Source organism: Grammomys surdaster, unplaced genomic scaffold, assembly GCF_004785775.1.
Source record: "Grammomys surdaster isolate TR1022 unplaced genomic scaffold, NIH_TR_1.0 257, whole genome shotgun sequence".
In the NCBI taxonomy this organism is placed as follows: Eukaryota; Metazoa; Chordata; class Mammalia; order Rodentia; family Muridae; genus Grammomys; species Grammomys surdaster.
In genome coordinates, this window is record NW_021604698.1 from 320,093 (window position 1) to 337,025 (window position 16,933).

The 16,933-nt window shown below is 38.5% G+C and overlaps 1 non-coding gene across 1 annotated transcript; it reads right to left on the minus strand.

Annotated features, from left to right (window-relative positions):
* Positions 1 to 16,397: 16,397 nt before the first annotated feature.
* LOC114627753 lies at positions 16,398 to 16,529 on the minus strand. The gene has a single exon (XR_003712397.1). It is a non-coding gene; the product is annotated as a small nucleolar RNA SNORA17 (small nucleolar RNA).
* Between the last annotated feature and the right edge of the window lie 404 nt (positions 16,530 to 16,933).

Below are 16,933 nucleotides of genomic sequence, written 5' to 3' on the forward strand. Positions count from 1 at the left end.
GTTAGGTAACGGCCTTCTTCTTACCATAAATTCAACATCAGACTTCTCTGAGCATCATAGTTGCTCCTTAAGTCTGTAATAGTCTCTCTTTTTTTTTTTTGCTTTATCATTATTTTTCTTTTTTATTGCATATTGTATTTATTTACATTTCAGATGTCATCTCCTTTCCTCCTCCCCCCAAGAAACCCCCTATCCCATCCATCTGCCTCCTTTTTGCTTTTATAGCATTTTAATTACATGCAAATACTAAGGTCAATTCTAGGTTGAGGAACTAGCAATACAATAGATGCAAAAAGTCCAGGAACAAGCAAGACAATAAACACAAATAGTCAAAGAACAAGCAAGGCAATAAACAAACTTCCATGATCACTCCCATGATCATTATTTCTAAGAGCTTATCAGAATGACCCAGATAGCTAAGCCTACTTCCCTGTCCTAACACAAAGTCATTTTCATGTCTGAAGCCTACTTCTTTGTTCTAATCTAAGATTTAGATTCCTTCCTGAAATTACTTCTTTGTTCTAGCCTAATGCCTGCAGTCCTTTTCCTTGTCCTTGGCCAATGTTAGATTCCTGCCAAGCAGACCCAAAAGCTCTCCACATCTCTACCTTTTTTTATTTCATAAACAAGACTGAGCCTGTCTTAAGTCGTTCTGACAAGAATGCCTTCTTTACCCATCTGGAATATGTCTTATCAAAAGCAATGGATTTCTGTCTTAGATTGGTAAGGTTCTGTGCAGAATCTTACTCATCCTTGGCTTGCAAGCCTGTTAAATTAACAATTCTGTCTGGGGATCCATTTTCAGTTTCAAGTCATGTACTTTGGCCACCAACATGTTGAACCTCCTTCTGATAATTTGAATAGGACATAGAGCATCAAACCATTGTTCCAAATGCCTATATAAATCCTATTGTATACTCAACACATTAGAAGCTTTTTTTTGCTAAATTATTAACAAATGTAGCTGTCTTAACTTCTTGTGTCAAAGCAATTGCAGAATCAGTGATGCTAGCAACTAAAATAATTAAAGCTGTTATACCAGCAATAATCAAGCCCATTACCCTCTTGCTTCTGCTTAAAGCCTTACTCACTTCTTCCAGCACTTGCAAGCTTTTTTCAGAAAATCAAGGTTTTCTAATATTCACAGCAGTAAGACAAAAGCTAGTTGCTAGACTCCCATAACAGACATGTCAGGTTTCAACACAGTAACATAATTTGAAAGTATACAGTTAATGCAACTTTCAATAAATTCTGTAGAAGAGATAAAAGTAATTTTAACTTGACAATTAAAAGAACCTTAACATATACTCTAAAACTTTTTGAAATCCAGATCCTGTCCCAACTTTATCTCTTGGTATCATAACATCATAGAGAACTGCAGGTAACTTCCAAATATGTCTCTGAAAATATCCAGATCCAGTCTTTCAAAGGAAGACAGTTATTTCCAATATTAGATTGATTTATAGAACAGTACATGATTGAGTCAAAATAACTGATCACCTTTAAGAAAAATCCAAGAGTCATTGTAACTTCTCTTTTTGATCTCTCTGTCCCACAAATTCTAAAACTTGAGGTAAGGCAGCTTGTCCCATCTGGGATATAGGCAAGCAAATGTGGGTCAGGAACATATGTCCAATACAGCTTCCCAGTTACCCTTGTCAGGGCACTCAGCAAGCTCACAGGTCAGCCTCATTCTTTGTCTCAGCAACAGCATGTCTCACCAATCATTCTGGCAGCCAGCATGCTCCTTCAGCATCCTGCAGAAAAAACCACAAACATGTCCTCTTCCCTATATTAGGTACCTGGTCAGGATCATGCCATATGCCAGTAAGTAGATCCTTCGTTTTCACCTAGGCATAAGTATGTCTAGTTGTTGGGTGTCATAGACACTCAGCAGAAAGTTCCTTGGTATCCTTTTTTTTTTAAATTTATAATAAAAGAGCATAATTTAAATAAATTTGTGGTGTATGGGGATATACCTCCCTCTTTTTTTTTTATTTTATGGAGATATTCTTTTAAAGTTTCATGGACCTGTTTCACAATATCTTGTTCTTGAGGGTTATAAGAAATCCCCGTAATAAATTGTTGTCAAAAAGTCCCAACTACTTGACTACATTTGCCAGTTCCATTATCTGTTTTTTATTGGATATTTTATTTATTTAACTTCAAATTTTATCCCCTTTCCCCATCCCCCCCCCCCAAGCCCCCTTATCCCATCCCCTCTGCTCCTATGTTTATGAGGGTGTGTCCCCACCCATCCACCCATTCCCACCTACCTGCTCTCGAATTCTCTAACACTAGGGCATCCAGCCTTCCAGGGATCAAGGCCCTTCTCTCCCACTGATGCCTGATCAGGCCATCCTCAACTACCTATGCAGGTGGAGCCATGGGTCCCTCTCTTTGTGTTCCCAGGCTAGTGGTTTAGACCCTGGAAGCTTTGGTTGATTGGTATTGTCTGAACCTATCATATGAGGAAATCTATATCTGGGTAAGATATCTTCTAGTAATTCTTCGGCCACTACCTTTGCTGTCTCAGCCTTAGTTGGGAATTCCTCTGTCCATCTGGAGAAAATGTCTACAAATACCAGCTGATATTTGTATCCATATCTTCTCAGCTTGACCTCTGTAAAATCAAATTTTCCAGTAGCCCCCCAGACTCTTACCTTGCAGTCAGGAACCTGGATGTTTGGGGTTTCTCTTAGTATTAGTCAGCTGGCAAGCTTCATAACTTGTCACTATATCCTCAAGAGTGCCCTGTATATCCTTTAAAGTCACTTTAGATTGTCTCACTGTGTCTGCCATTCATCTCACTCTCATGTGAGTGACTCTGTGTATCTTTGTGAGAATGGTTCTTGTTAAAGAGGTGGGTAATATTAGCTTATGTTTAATTGATCGTCATCAGCCATTTAATTTTTTCTTCTGTATATGTCAGTTTCTCTTGGTGGTTCAGGTAGGGCAGTGGCCAGTCTAGAGATGGCTGTTTCCTTTAAGGCTACCTCTTTAACAGCCTTGTCAAACAGGCTATTACCTCTAGCCATTGATACTGTTCCTTTTTGGTGCCCTGGGCAATGAATGAGGTTTTTTTTTTGACAACCAAAGTGCTTTAAGACACTGTAGAATTTTATTTTTGAGAGTTCTTTTCTTTTGTTGTTAGGAGCCCTCATTCTTGATAAATGGCTCTATGTACATGAGCAGTTGTAAATTTTTATCTGGATGTCTGTATAGATTTTTAACACCCTGTCCTTTTCTTATGACTAGGGCCTGTATTAATGTTATTAGCTTGGCTCTTTGTGCTGCAGTGGAGGAAGAGACTGAGTCTAGATTACCTCTATTTCTGTAGTCACCTTTACCCCTGCTCTCCTCTGACCCTCATGGATAAAGCTGTTCCTGTCTGTCAACTAGGTCTGCTCTGCCCCCAACAGAGGAGAATACCTCAAGTCAGGTTGGGTACTGTACACCTGGACCATAACCTTACCACATTAACAGAGTGGTTAGTCTAAGTCAGGGTCAGGTAGACACAGTCACAGCATTCAGGGATACAGGCAGCTAAAAAAAAAAATAACTCAGCCAGGGTTGATTAGTAAAGTCTCATAATGAATCATGTAAGCACTACTGAACCATCAATCAGAAGGCTGCTTGAGTACCTCTTCTATTGCATAGGGGATAGTCACGATCAAATTCTGTCTCAAAGTTAATTTATATGTATCTTTGACCTACAGTGTTGTGGCTACAAAAATATGTAGGCGAGGAGGCTACCCTCTTGTCAGTGGGTCTAGTTTCTTTGATAAATAAGTCTCTGGCTGTTTTCCTGGTCTTAGAATTTGGGTCAAGACTCCTTTAGCTATTCCTCCTCTAGCAATCTGTTGAAGCTTGGCATTTCTTTTCTCCTGGATTCAAGGCTTTGTAGGCTAGAAGAATTCTAGTCAAATCTCTATTTAATGTATTTCCTTTGTTAATCTGTACTCTTCTGTACTCTCTCTCTCTACACCTTCCATTAGATCCCTCAACAACTTTTTTTTAAAATTTTTTATTTCTCTGTAACTACTTTCTAGCATCCTGTGTTAACTGAAGAATAAAAGCCAGGGCTACCTTGCTAAAATTTTCTGTTTTCTCGGGGTCTATGTGTATATAGCCTTACACACATAGCCTTTATGGACTTTTATCAATTTTTTGTCTAACATCATATCTATACTTTGGCCAAATTACTGTTGAGACCTGCTGAAAGAGCCTGGTGGTAAATCTGGGTAAGCTCTCTACCTTCTACCATGCTGAAGTCCCAGTCTGTGTTGGTTTCCGAAGGGCTAGCAATGAATTTCTGGGCCCATGTGGTGAAAAGAACCTGTAGAAGCTTTGGGTAGGTGATTGCACTGAGTACCCTAAGGCATCTGGAAGGGAGTGAGTGTTACTTCTCAATGGGCTGGCTGAGTGTCAGTGAAGACCCTCTCTTAACAACTCAGAAACCACATATGTTTAGATAGAAACTGAACACTTCTCCTGGCAAGAAGGCTAGCCATTTACTGACCAAAATAAGGATCAGGAGTCTGTTCCAAGCTCTGGTGAGGGATATATCTGTTTATTGGGTCCTCTCCTATCCAGGTGTGGAGCCCTGCTCTCTGGGAACTCACCTTCCAATTCAATGAGAGCCTAGTTAAGGCCTCAGGAGGACCCAGCCTTAGACCTATTTAGGGGACCTGGATGCCTGTGTGCTCTGTGCCTGTGCTCGACAGAAGGGGAGTGGGGATGATGTGTTATAAAAAGTTAAAGAGATATAGAATGTTCTGTGGATGAGTGTGGAGAGGTTTGAGGGAAGGAGATGTCTCAGTAGGTCCGTGTTGAGGCATCCCTTCCTCCTGAAGGACCAGCCACATGATGATATAGTATAGAACAGAGTTTACTTAGGGCATGGTAAGGGGAGGAGAAGGGGGAGGGGGGAGGGAGAGGGGGAGAGAGGAGGCAGGAGAGGGGAGAGGGGAGGGGGAGGGAGGAGGGAGGAGAGAGGAGAGGAGAGGAGAGGAGAGGAGAGGAGAGGAGAGGAGAGGAGAGAAGTAGAGGCCAGCCATGAGCACATGAAGAGAGGGGAAGTAGAGGCCAGCCATGAGCACATGAAGAGAGGGGGAAGGGGATTGGGAAGGGATTATGGGACAGAGCAGGAGCAGGAAGACAAGAGATCAAGAGATCAAGAGAGGGAGGAGGGGCAAACAGCCCCTTTTATAGTGGGACAGGCCTACCTGGCTGTTGCCAGGTAACTGTGGGGAGGAGCATAACTGGCTGATGCCAGATAACTGTGGGGTGGAGTTTAGACAGAAAGCTAACAGGGGATAAGCCAGTGTAAGCTGTAAAACACGGAGCCTGTCCTGAGCAAAGTGGTAGTCACCAAGTGATTGTTGGGAATTGAACTCAGAACCTCTGGAAGAGAAAGTAATGCTATTACCTCTGAATCATCACTGTAGCCTAGTGTCAAAGGACACAGAGTATCTATTTCACATGCCCTGCACAGATCCCCCTCCCAACCCTACAGCAGATTCCACCTGGAAGGGTGATGGGGCTGGAGCTCATTGCTGGACTGGAGCAAGCTCCTGTTGTTCTTTGTCATCCTGTGGTTGTTAATGTTGACAAAGAAGCATTAGCAGGGAGAAAGAGGGAAGACTTTTGAAACACTTTATCTCTTACTGTTGACACCATAGGGAGATGAAAGGTTCCTCTCCAGTGGCCATCTAACATCAAAAGGTGGCCACTCCAAGTCGCTATAAGTGGTCTTTAGCCCTAACATCCTTAAAATGTGTCAGAGTAAGATTAAGGTAGTAAGCAGTCTGTCCCATGGTGTCCGTCACAATCCAAGTAAATACCAAACAACACAAGAAACAGAATAGACAGGCACAAAATAATTGCTCCAAGACTAAAAACAAAAATTAATCTAAAGACTTAGACACAGGGATTCACAGGTTCCTGCTTTGGAAACTGAAAGCAGCACAGGGAGGAAAAAAAAAAAAAAAGACCAATGACAGTGGAACTCTCTGTCACCAAAAATTTCTCTAACTGATAGGTGGGTACTTCATTCACCCTGGAGTCAGAAACGTCTTCCTGACTCCCATGGCTGTGACCCTCTAGCGAGTCTGCTCTGAGCTACAACTTGTGGCTTATACAGACACCTCAAGGCTTTTTCAAAAATGAAAGAAAGAACAGACAAAGACAATACACAAAGACACTAGACACTGAGCTGGTGTCAGACCCTCTAGATCAGGGGTCCTGGAAGTCTGGGATTTCCTGGGTAATGCAGCAAATGTTATGCCCAGATTGTAAAACAACAACAACAAAAAAAACAAAAACAAAAAAAACAAAAAACAAAAAACAACAACAACTCTCAAGCAAACCATCAGGAACCACAAAGCCAAAGCAAGCACATGAGAGTCTCTACTCAAGCTCATGCTTGGGCCACACACCTTCCTGGTGGAACAAGAAAGAAAGTGACTCCCAGCTCTTGGTGAAGGACATTTATAAAGGGGGAAAAAACAGGCAGGGGTTTTGAAGCCTTGGCATTACATGAGAGGGTAAAGGAATGTTGATCTCTTTCCCAGAGCCCAAGGCCATATCACTCCTAGGACAGTAGACAGTAGCTTTTTTCAAGGACAGCAGCTTAAAATAGAGTTTGGAAGACACGATGGAATCTGTTCTGGTGCTTTTTTAGTTTTCATTGGCCATGTCTCTCTAAAGACAACATAACTTAAAATAGAGTCTTAAGAACAAAATCGAGTTTATTCTACTACCTTAGTCCCTTCAAAATTACCTAACAGAACTATTTGCCTGGTAGATGAGAATGAATATCTGGGAGACACAGGAGTAATTAGAATCCATTTTCAGATTGCAAAATTTCTGGCATGTTCAAGGAGTGACATGAAAGACTTCCAGAGACCAATAAACGAATGAGGTTGAGAGTTCCTGAAAATAAAATCATAAGGGGTGACATACAGGTTTGTCTAGCTTTAATATTTTTAAAATGATTTATGTATTTTTGTCTCATGTGCATTGATATTGATATACGAGTCCCCCAGCTTTAATATTTAATCTATATTGGAAAAATTATGTTAGCTATTTGAAAAACTAGAGACTTCAAAAAAGTTGGGATAATATCAAAACGATTCAACTAAGAAAATTAAGGCCATGGTATTTTGAAAGAAATTATTTTTTTCTGTCTGTTGATGGGAAACTGTATAGATACAAAGGAGATCCATTCAGACTAATCAGAATAAATTTGAAGGATTTAGAGGGTCTCTTCTATAATTCGCAGTGTAACTGTGACTAGTGTCCAACTAAGGCCATAAAAAAGTGTTTAATTTGAGTTTATCATCATGTGAGGCCAATAACATTTTTAATAGTTTCAATTAGAAGTACAAACAAAAATAGTAGCTCAAGTATATAACAGAAAAAGTTTTTGCTTGAGAATCTAGAAGAAGAATGTTTTTAAAAGGTGTTACATTATTCATAGGATAGATCAAAGTCAACAGGATCTTCAACAGTTATGGAATCAACCACATCTGATCTGGTAAAGGCTCTGACTTCATACATAGTTTCACATAAATACTATACAGTTTAAAAGACAGGTTCTGCCCACCAGAAAAGCTCGTGAAACTGTAAGGTTAAAAATTTAAAATTAAATTAAAAGAGAACGTTTGTATTATCATTGCTCTGTATTACAGCTTTAACTCAGGTATGTTGATACCTCCAGAAGTTCTTTTATAATTCAAGATCGTTTTAGCTATCCTAGATTTTTGTGTATTCCATATGAGGTTGAGAATTGCTCTGTAAAGGTCTACAAAGTATTGTGTTAGAATTTTAGTGGGAACAGCATTAAATATGTAAATTGCATTTGGTAAGAAAGCCATTTTCATTGTGTTAATCCTACCAATTCATGAACATGGGAAATCGTTCTATCTTCTGACATCTTTTCTAGAGTCTTTCTAGTAAAATTTGTGGGTAGCTTATATAGGGTCAGATCATCTACAAATAGAAAATCTTAATTTCTTTTCCAAATTGCATCCCATTGATCTCCTTTAGTTATCTTATTTTTCTGGCTATAACTTCAGGTATTAAATTCAGGTATTATGTTGAATAGAAGGGGAAAGAGTGGGCGGCTTGTCTTGTCCCTGATTTTAATGGAATTACATTAAGTTTCTCTCCATTTAATTAGATGTTAGCTATAAATTTGCAATATATTGTTTTTATTTTGTTTAGGTATGTGCCTTGTATCCCTAATCTTTCTAATACTTAAAATGAAGAGGTGTTGGATATTGTCAAAGGATTTTCAGCATCTAATAAGATGATCATGTGATTACTCTATTTTCAGTTTGTTTATATAGTGGATTATATTGATGGATTTTCATATATTGATATAAGAATAGATGAAGTGATAAATGGAATCGAATGGAAGACCCTGAATTATATGCACATACCTATGGACATCAGATGTTTGACCAATAAAACAAAACAATACAATGGAAAAACAAAGGCATCTTCAACAAATGGTCCTGGTCTAACTGGATGTCTGCATGTAGAAGAATGCAAATAAATGCATACGTATTACCCTGCACAAAACTCAAGTCCCAGTAGATCGAAGACCTTAAAGTAAACCAGGATACACAAAATATAATAGTTCAGAAAGTGGGAACTAGCCTTGAGCTCATTGGTACAGGAGACAATTTCCTTAACAGAATATCAGTGGCTCGGACTCTAAGATCAACAATTAATAAATGAGACCTCATGAAATTGAAAGCTTCTGTAAGGCACAGGATACTGTCATCAGGCCAAAACTGCAGCCAACAGACTGAGAAAGGATATCCAACAAGTTTACATCTGACAGAGAGATAATATCCAAAAATTAAAAAAAAAACTTAAGAAATTAGACACCAAAACCCCAAATAACCTAATTTTAAAATGGATTAGAGATCTAAACAAAGAATTCTCAACAAAGGAATCTTGAATGGCCAAGAAACACTTTAAAAAATGTTCAAAGTCAATAGTTACAAAGAATAGATTCTGAGATTCTATATTACACCCATCAAAATTGTTAAGATAATAAATTCAAGTGATAACACATACTGACAAGGATGTGGAGCAAGGGAAATACTCCCCCATTGCAGGAGGGAATGCAAACTTGTTAAAGCCATTATGAAATCAATTTTGCAGTTTCTCAGAAAACTGAAAATTTTTTTACCTTGAGACCCAGCAATACTACTCCTGGGCATATACCCTAAAGATGGCCTGTTGTGTGTAGTTTTAAAACACTACTGCCTTTTTCCATGAAGGGTGACTCCTTCTGGCTTCCTTTTCTACCTGCCATTAACTCTGGGAGGTGTTCCCTCCACCAGCCCACTCCCACAGAAAGATCAACAGAGTCAAGGAGGAAGAAGAAGAGAAGGAGGAGGGGGAGGGGGAGGGAGGGGAGGGGAAGGAGGAGGAGAAGGAGAAGGAGAAGGAGAAGGAGAAGGAGAAGGAGAAGGAGAAGGAGAAGGAGAAGACGAAGACGAAGACGAAGACGAAGACGAAGACGAAGAAGAAGAAGAAGAAGGAGAAGAAGAAAAGTTAACTTTAGATTCTGCAGTACTTAGGCTTGAGTAGTTTTTTTCTAAAAAAAAGACTAAAGGCAACTGAATGCATGACATCTTGGAAGCCAATAAAAGAACATAATTAAAAAAGGAAAGACCTTTAAGGCATGAAAGTGTTAAAATGTAGAAGAGATGGGAGATAAAACTGGGTTGACTTTAATAAATAGCAAACGGAAGCAGCTAATTAGACTAGAGCTCCTTAAACTTCCACTACTGAGAAACTTTATTATTACTATGACTATTATTAATTATTATTAATTTAATCTCTTTTTTTTACAGTCTATTTATTATACCCCTTCCGGTCTACCCTCTGACTGTTCCTCATCCCATACCTCTTCCCCTATTTCCAAGAGGGTGTTCTCCCATCCCTTACATCAACCCCATCAGATCTCCCCACTCTCTGGGGCCTCAAGTCTCCCAAGGGTTAGGTGCTTCTTCTCTCACTGAGACCAGACCAGGCAGTCCTTTGCTGTATATGTGTTGAGGGTCTTCTATCAGCTGGTGTATGCTGCTTGGTTGGAGGCTCAGTGTCTGAGAGATCTTGGGCATCCAGGTTAGTTGAGACTGCTGGACTTCCTATAGGGTTGCCCTCCTCCTCAGTTTCTTCCAGCTCTTCCCTCATTCAATCCCAGGGATCTCAATCAAATACTGACCTCACAATACAACTAATGTTTTGTGTCAGCCTGATCCATGGATCTTCTGTGCCTGCTCTTCTGGCTGAAATTACAGGCATGCTATTATTCTTACCTAGCCTGTACTTAGGTTCTTAGGATCAAAATTCCCATCTTTTTATGTGTGAGGTTAAGTCTTTTTATCACTGAGACATCTCCCTAAACCTGACTTCTATAATAAGATCTGGATATTGTCAGCTATATAAAATTGATATATAATCAAAATGTTTACTACTAATAATGTTGAATATATTTATTTCATAATAGTTAATTGTTATACATATTATTTTACTCTATATTGGATTATAAGTCACTTTTCTTTTTTATGAGGTTGTACTTATTCTTTTCTACTTGAAGATGAAGTCCTGACAAACTATTTAATATTGTAAGATTCAGATAATCTTTACTGATATTCAATGTTGACCGATATGTATTTATTAAGATGTTTGCTTTATGTATGCATGTAGTTTAAATAAAATTAATTTTAAGGCCATTTAAACATTTAAAATAATCTGTCAGAATCTCATAGTTTTTTAAATGAAATTTTATGAAACTTAAGTTAACACAAAAAGGAATTTTAATTAATATTTTAACTCTATATAATCAAAAGATAAATGAATTTGATCTATGTTGAAAAATGATATGAAAATAGTAGAAGCTTTTGTTTATGTAATGAAACATAAGTTCTTATAAGAGCAGGAAAATGTGTGTACAGTTAAAACTCCACAATTTATGAAGTACAATTGTCTCAAATCTTAATTAAGGTGTTTCAGGCATGGCCTGTGTCAGAATGTATTTGTGTGGTATGTACATGTTTCCTATTAAGAACCAAGGCTGTTGAAGTTGCAAGATACAACCCTGGCAAGAGATGACTGAAAGAAAACATTTGGATTCATTACAGAATTTTTTAAAATCAAATGTTTCTTGTTACATATTGAGAAATGTATTACTGTTGCCAATTTTCTTTTTTACAGAAAATTGCCACATTCAATCCCGTGATACCATGGGGGATTGTGACTCACAGGCTCTATAAATTAGAACACATGGAAAACATTGCTCCTTATGTGTAGCAGACAGAGATAGTGAGAAGAATGTAGGTACTTATACATCTTCTCTTCATTTTGGTATTTATGATCAGTGTAAAAACCAGTATCAAATACCTGTGTCTGAGATGATTGATAAATTACTACAAAATCTCAGAAAGAATATAATTTTATTAAAATACAAGTGAAAAAGGACAAAATTTTAGAAAGTGACACTTTTACTTTAAAAAAATTAATTTGTTAATAAATTAATTAATTAATTTTATTATTCATTTTACATCCTACACAATGCCCCTTCCTTGTCACTCCCCCAAATCCTACAATCCTTCTCCCCAACCCCACTTTCCTTTTCATCTGAGTGGGTGGAGTCCCACCCAGGGGATCACCCACCCTGGCACATCCAATCTCTGTGGGCCTAAGTGCTTTCTCTTCTACTGAGGCCAGACAAGCAACCCAGCTAGAAGAAAATACCCCATGGACAGGCAACAACTTTGGGAATAGCCTCACTACAGTTGTTTGGAATATGCGTGAAGATGAAGATGCATATTTCCTTTAAAATAATTCAGGATGCTATTTCAACCAGCTCATTTGTTTAATTTCTATCACTATGGAGTGCTATTAACTAAGATATCCATAGAGTACATTTTATGTAATGCAATTCCTCTATTACAAAAGGCTCTTTTGGCACAAATTCAGGTGCTACAAATTTATTTGGGCTCTGAGAGGCTTTATATTATATACTACATGGCCTGTGAGAGTTACAAGTCAGAAAAAAAAGGAGTATTTGTGAAAAAGCAAAGGAATTGCTATAATTCAAGAGTTTTATCGGCAGATCGATTTCAGAGAAGAGTAGATGTAGAAGTCGGGATTTTAATAATAGTATGGCTGTGAGTTTCTTTGAAGTCTTTTATCCCCTGAATATGTATCAGTCACAGAAAGACTACAGGATCTCGGAAATGAAAGAGGGTACAATTTCCAAACAGTGTGAATCTGGACAAGAGATGAGAATCTCAATGTAGCCAGTTAAACCTGCTTCAAAAAACAATGGATATATGCATTCTTCAACTTTATTCATATATTGTCATTTAATTTAATAATGTATGAGTCATCTGCATTATTTACTTTTGTGTTCTTTTTTTCTCCTGGCTCTTTTGGTTCAAGTGTATATAGCATTTATTTCTAGTCTCAGTGTTATTTGAACCTGTCCACTGTATTGTTACATATAAAGAACACAGAAATTAATTTCTTAAGTAGTTTGGCAAAAAAAAAGTTCAATAGAGAAGGCTAAATTCTTCTGGAAGGTATTCAAATTATCCAGGAAAGTAACAATCAAAAATCTGACAAGTATATCAAGCTATACAAGTATTTAAAGTTTGGCAGTCTTATAAAGTTGATGGAGATCATGTTCTTCCATTGCCACTTTGAAAAAAAAGTTTCTTGTATTAAAAACATCAATAAAGACTATAGTGTTAATGAGTCTATTTGTTATTACTATCCATCCTGTTTTAAGCAATAGACTATCTTTGTTTCTGCTTAGTTGTCCATAAGGAAACCTTTTTGTATTGCTTAGATCAGTCATCCAAACTATGAAGACATCAATGATCACAATAGAGATTATTTAATCCCTGAGTTATAAAACTTCTTCTTGTTTACCCTTCTTTTAAATACCTGTACTTTGTTGGAGAAAGCTGATTCATGATAATTGTTCCCTGGAAATATATAAAGTGGATTTGCATAACATATTTTGTGCTTCCTAATCCCCAAACTACAATCAGCATGTGATGCATGTTCTATAATGCAAAATGCTTTGACAATACATACCTTGAAACTGAGAAGGAAAGACAGTGATGTGATTATGTGTTCTTCACACTACATTTATACAAGAGCTAGTTCACTGTGTTATGAGGTGCCCTTAGATGCAACACTTCTGAAAAATAAGGTCAATGAAGGTGACAAAAATCCATTGTAATCAAGCCTTTACTGATCAATAAGGGTGAGAACAGACTCGGAGGTGAACTGGAACAGGAGTCAGAATGCTACAGAGCTATTAACGTGAAAACCACAAGCATCTAAAAGATCTGCCCCAAGTCATCTATATTTTTCCACCAATGCAGATTTAGGGATATGGGGACTTTCTTGGGAACTTGTCTTTGTGACTTATTTATTCTGTTTGCATTAGTTGGTTTACCGAACCTTGGTAGGGTGACTTGCCTAGCATTCATGACTCAACTTGCCAAACAGGATGTCAAGTTACCTATCAGATACCCAGGGAGATCTTGGGAGCCTAAGCTGGATTTGATCCCTTTTCAAAATGAAAGTTTTATTCAAAATTGCTTGCATTTGGTTTCTTCTTACAACTGGGAAACAAAAATTGCTATCATCAGTGTAAAACGACACTCCTAAGACTGTGACTTTTGGTCTTGGTGAGAGCTAAGATTTATTGTGTTCTGTGAACTATGCAACTGATTATCTGGTTATTTCACTAAAATATTAGCTGTGTGTTGTACCTTCCACAAAATCTTCTGAAAGAAATCTACTTGAACCTGAACATTTGGTTCATTTCGTTTACATTGTCTTTTCAACATTTCAATGCAAATATAAAAGCTTTTCATTAACATTATTTAAATTGCACTTTGCTAGGAGTCTTACTAGTGTGAATTTGCCTTTCTTATTGCTCTCAAATAGGAAGAAATATGCTGGGAACACACACACTACAGCCATTCTCAGAGCAGAGAAGGCCCATCTCCTCACATTCTGAAAACGCGTGGCTTCGGCTTGCATTGCATTGATAGCTCCATTTCAAATACATACAGATTTCGTATGTCTGAATCATGAAGAAAACACGTAAAATACCGGTTCTCACATTAGAATATAGAAAACATGTGGCTGAAATACCTTCTGCTTGAATCAGAGCCTCTTTCCCTGAGTGATTTCACTAGAAAACTTTCTAATATTCAGTGCAGCATTACAAAGTAAATACCATATTATTTAAGGCAAATGGCACAATCTTTAGTAATTGCATTGGCTGGGTGAAACATCTCACACTACTCCCGTGTTCTATTAGTGTTCACTTTTTTTGTTAGAAATATCCCAAGATATTTTATCTCACTTGACAATATTATGAAAGATACTGTTTACCTGGTGTCTTTTTCAGTTTGTTTGTCATTTATATATAGGATGGCTATGATATTATATGTACCTAGCACCTTTGCTCAAAGTATATTCGCTGTAGGACTTCTCTAGTAAAAATTTTAGGGTCTCATATATACTAGCTTATAATATGCAAATAAAAATACTTTGATTTCTTCATTTCTAATTTGCAAACCCTCAGTCTCCTTTAGTTATCCTATTGCCCCAGCTAAGTTTTCAAGCACTATATTGAACAGGTATGGTGAGAGTGAAAAACATTGTTTTCTTCCTGAATTTAGAGGAATTGTCTTGAGTTTCTCTCCATTTATGTTGATGACGGCTATGGGCTTTCTGTAAACTGCCTTTATTTTGTTGAGTTATATCCCTTGTATCCCTAATCATTCCAGGTTATTTTCATGGAGGTGTGTTAGATTTGATCAAGAGTCTTTTCTGCATCTGATAAGATAATCATATAGGTATTTTTCTAAACTTTTTAGTGGTTCTTTGTGAATTTAATATCATGCACCCCAATCTCACTCATCTTCTGTCCTCTAGGACCCACCCTCCAACCTTGAAATCATTCCCACAATAGACAGAAATACTTGTAGTGGAAGCTATGGTGTGTCACAGTGTGTCCCACAGTATACACTTTTGTCCACACTTCTTTGCTTGCAAATGTTTATATCAATGGGTTGTTGGTCTGGTACATGTCTCCAGCTTCTGCTACACTATCAAAACTGCAACATCACTGGGAATCCTCTCAGATAATCCTGTCATTTCCTTGTGTCATTCAGATCCTGTAGTTTTGAATCCATAGGATTGGGATCCTTCGTGCACTCCAGCAGTTCAACAATAAGGTAGATGTTGAGTTGTTCCATTTCAAAGCCCTGCTTCTGGGTCTGAGAGGTAGCTGAGTTGGTCAGTTTACTAGCTCTCCTGTACGCATACCTAGGGTTTGAGCTCTCCTGCCCTTTCCAGTCCAATGCCACACCCATTCAGGGATAGTACCACCTTTTCTGCTTTCCCATCCAACCAGGCCAGCTGACTTAAAACCTCTTCTCCTTCACAACCAGGGCCACCTTTACCCTGGTATCCAGGTAAGGTGCAGTGCTCACTCTCCCAATTGTTGCACCTGGTGAAAGATTGGACCAATTCTCCCACTCTTGTGGTATAGACACAGCTCTCCTCTCTGCCATAGGTACAAAGGATAAGGGAGTGGGGAGGGCATATCTCCCTCAACTTTGTCACTCATGACAGAAAATTGGCAGGGCCAGATCTCCCACACCCACATCCATACCCTTGGGTACACCTTGCCTGTGTTCCTTCCACCAAGATCAGTTCTACTGTGCTACTCAAGGGAGGTACAGGACCCCTCTCCTGAATAATGGATCTATATAGGTGTGTATCAGCTTGTCTACCCTCAAGCCCCTAGGAATAACTCTCCCACAATGCTCAGGCAAGGGATGGGGCTAGTTCTTCACAGCCCTCAGACATTAAAATTTTTCTTGGCAGAAGCCCAGACTAGGGATAGCCACCTGGCATTTGGTGGTAACAGATCCCTGTTGCTGCAGTTCCATACATGGCACCTGTGACAGCTCAGAGCAGGATCCTACCAGGGCTCCTCACATCAGGCTATTCCTCATTACCCTCAACTCTCCAGTTCTTCCTCTCTTCATGGAGCTTACATTTTTCTTTCTTTCTCTCCCATTTCTGCATCATTTCCTGGATCTTCGTATTGGTTCCTATGGTCTCTGAGTGTCTGGAGTTATCTCAGGAGTAGACTGAGGAGTACTATGTCCCACTTGTGCATTATAGCATTGAGCAGGCATCATCTTGGGTATGGTCTGCCCCTCTAGGTGGGCACAGCATCAGACTAACAGTCACCTCAGTCTACTTCCCTGTATGGGCCCTCGGGCAACAGATTGGTGGTCATACTAGGCTCTTCTTTTTCAGGTAGTGTTAGGCTAGTAATCATTCAGATGTTTACAGGTCAGAAGACTCAACGTAGATATAGCCTCTCTCTTCTCTACTACCTAACGATGTACATGTGACACAGTAGCCAAACCTGCAACACCTCTATGGACATTGATCATGTTTTTGCCTTTCAGTTTTTTATGTGGTGGATTACATTTGTCAATTTAGGTATGTTGAATCATCCCTGGGATGATATCCCAGGGGTTGAATATCTGGGATGAGGCTTATTTTATCATAGTGGATGGTATTTTGAATGAGTTTTTGGATTTGATTATTGAATATTTTTGAATCTGTGTTCATAAGGGAATTTAGTCTTCGTTTGATATATATTTGGTTTGAGTATCAAGGTAGGTGTAGCCTCCTAAAATAAATCAGGCAAATTTTGCTTTCAGTTTGATTTTATAAAGGGATTTGAAAGTTTCATAGAATTCCCACTAAAACCCTTAGGACTTGTACTTTTTTCTCCTTCCTTCCTTCCTTCCTTCCTTCCTTCCTTCCTTCCTTCCTTCCTACCCTT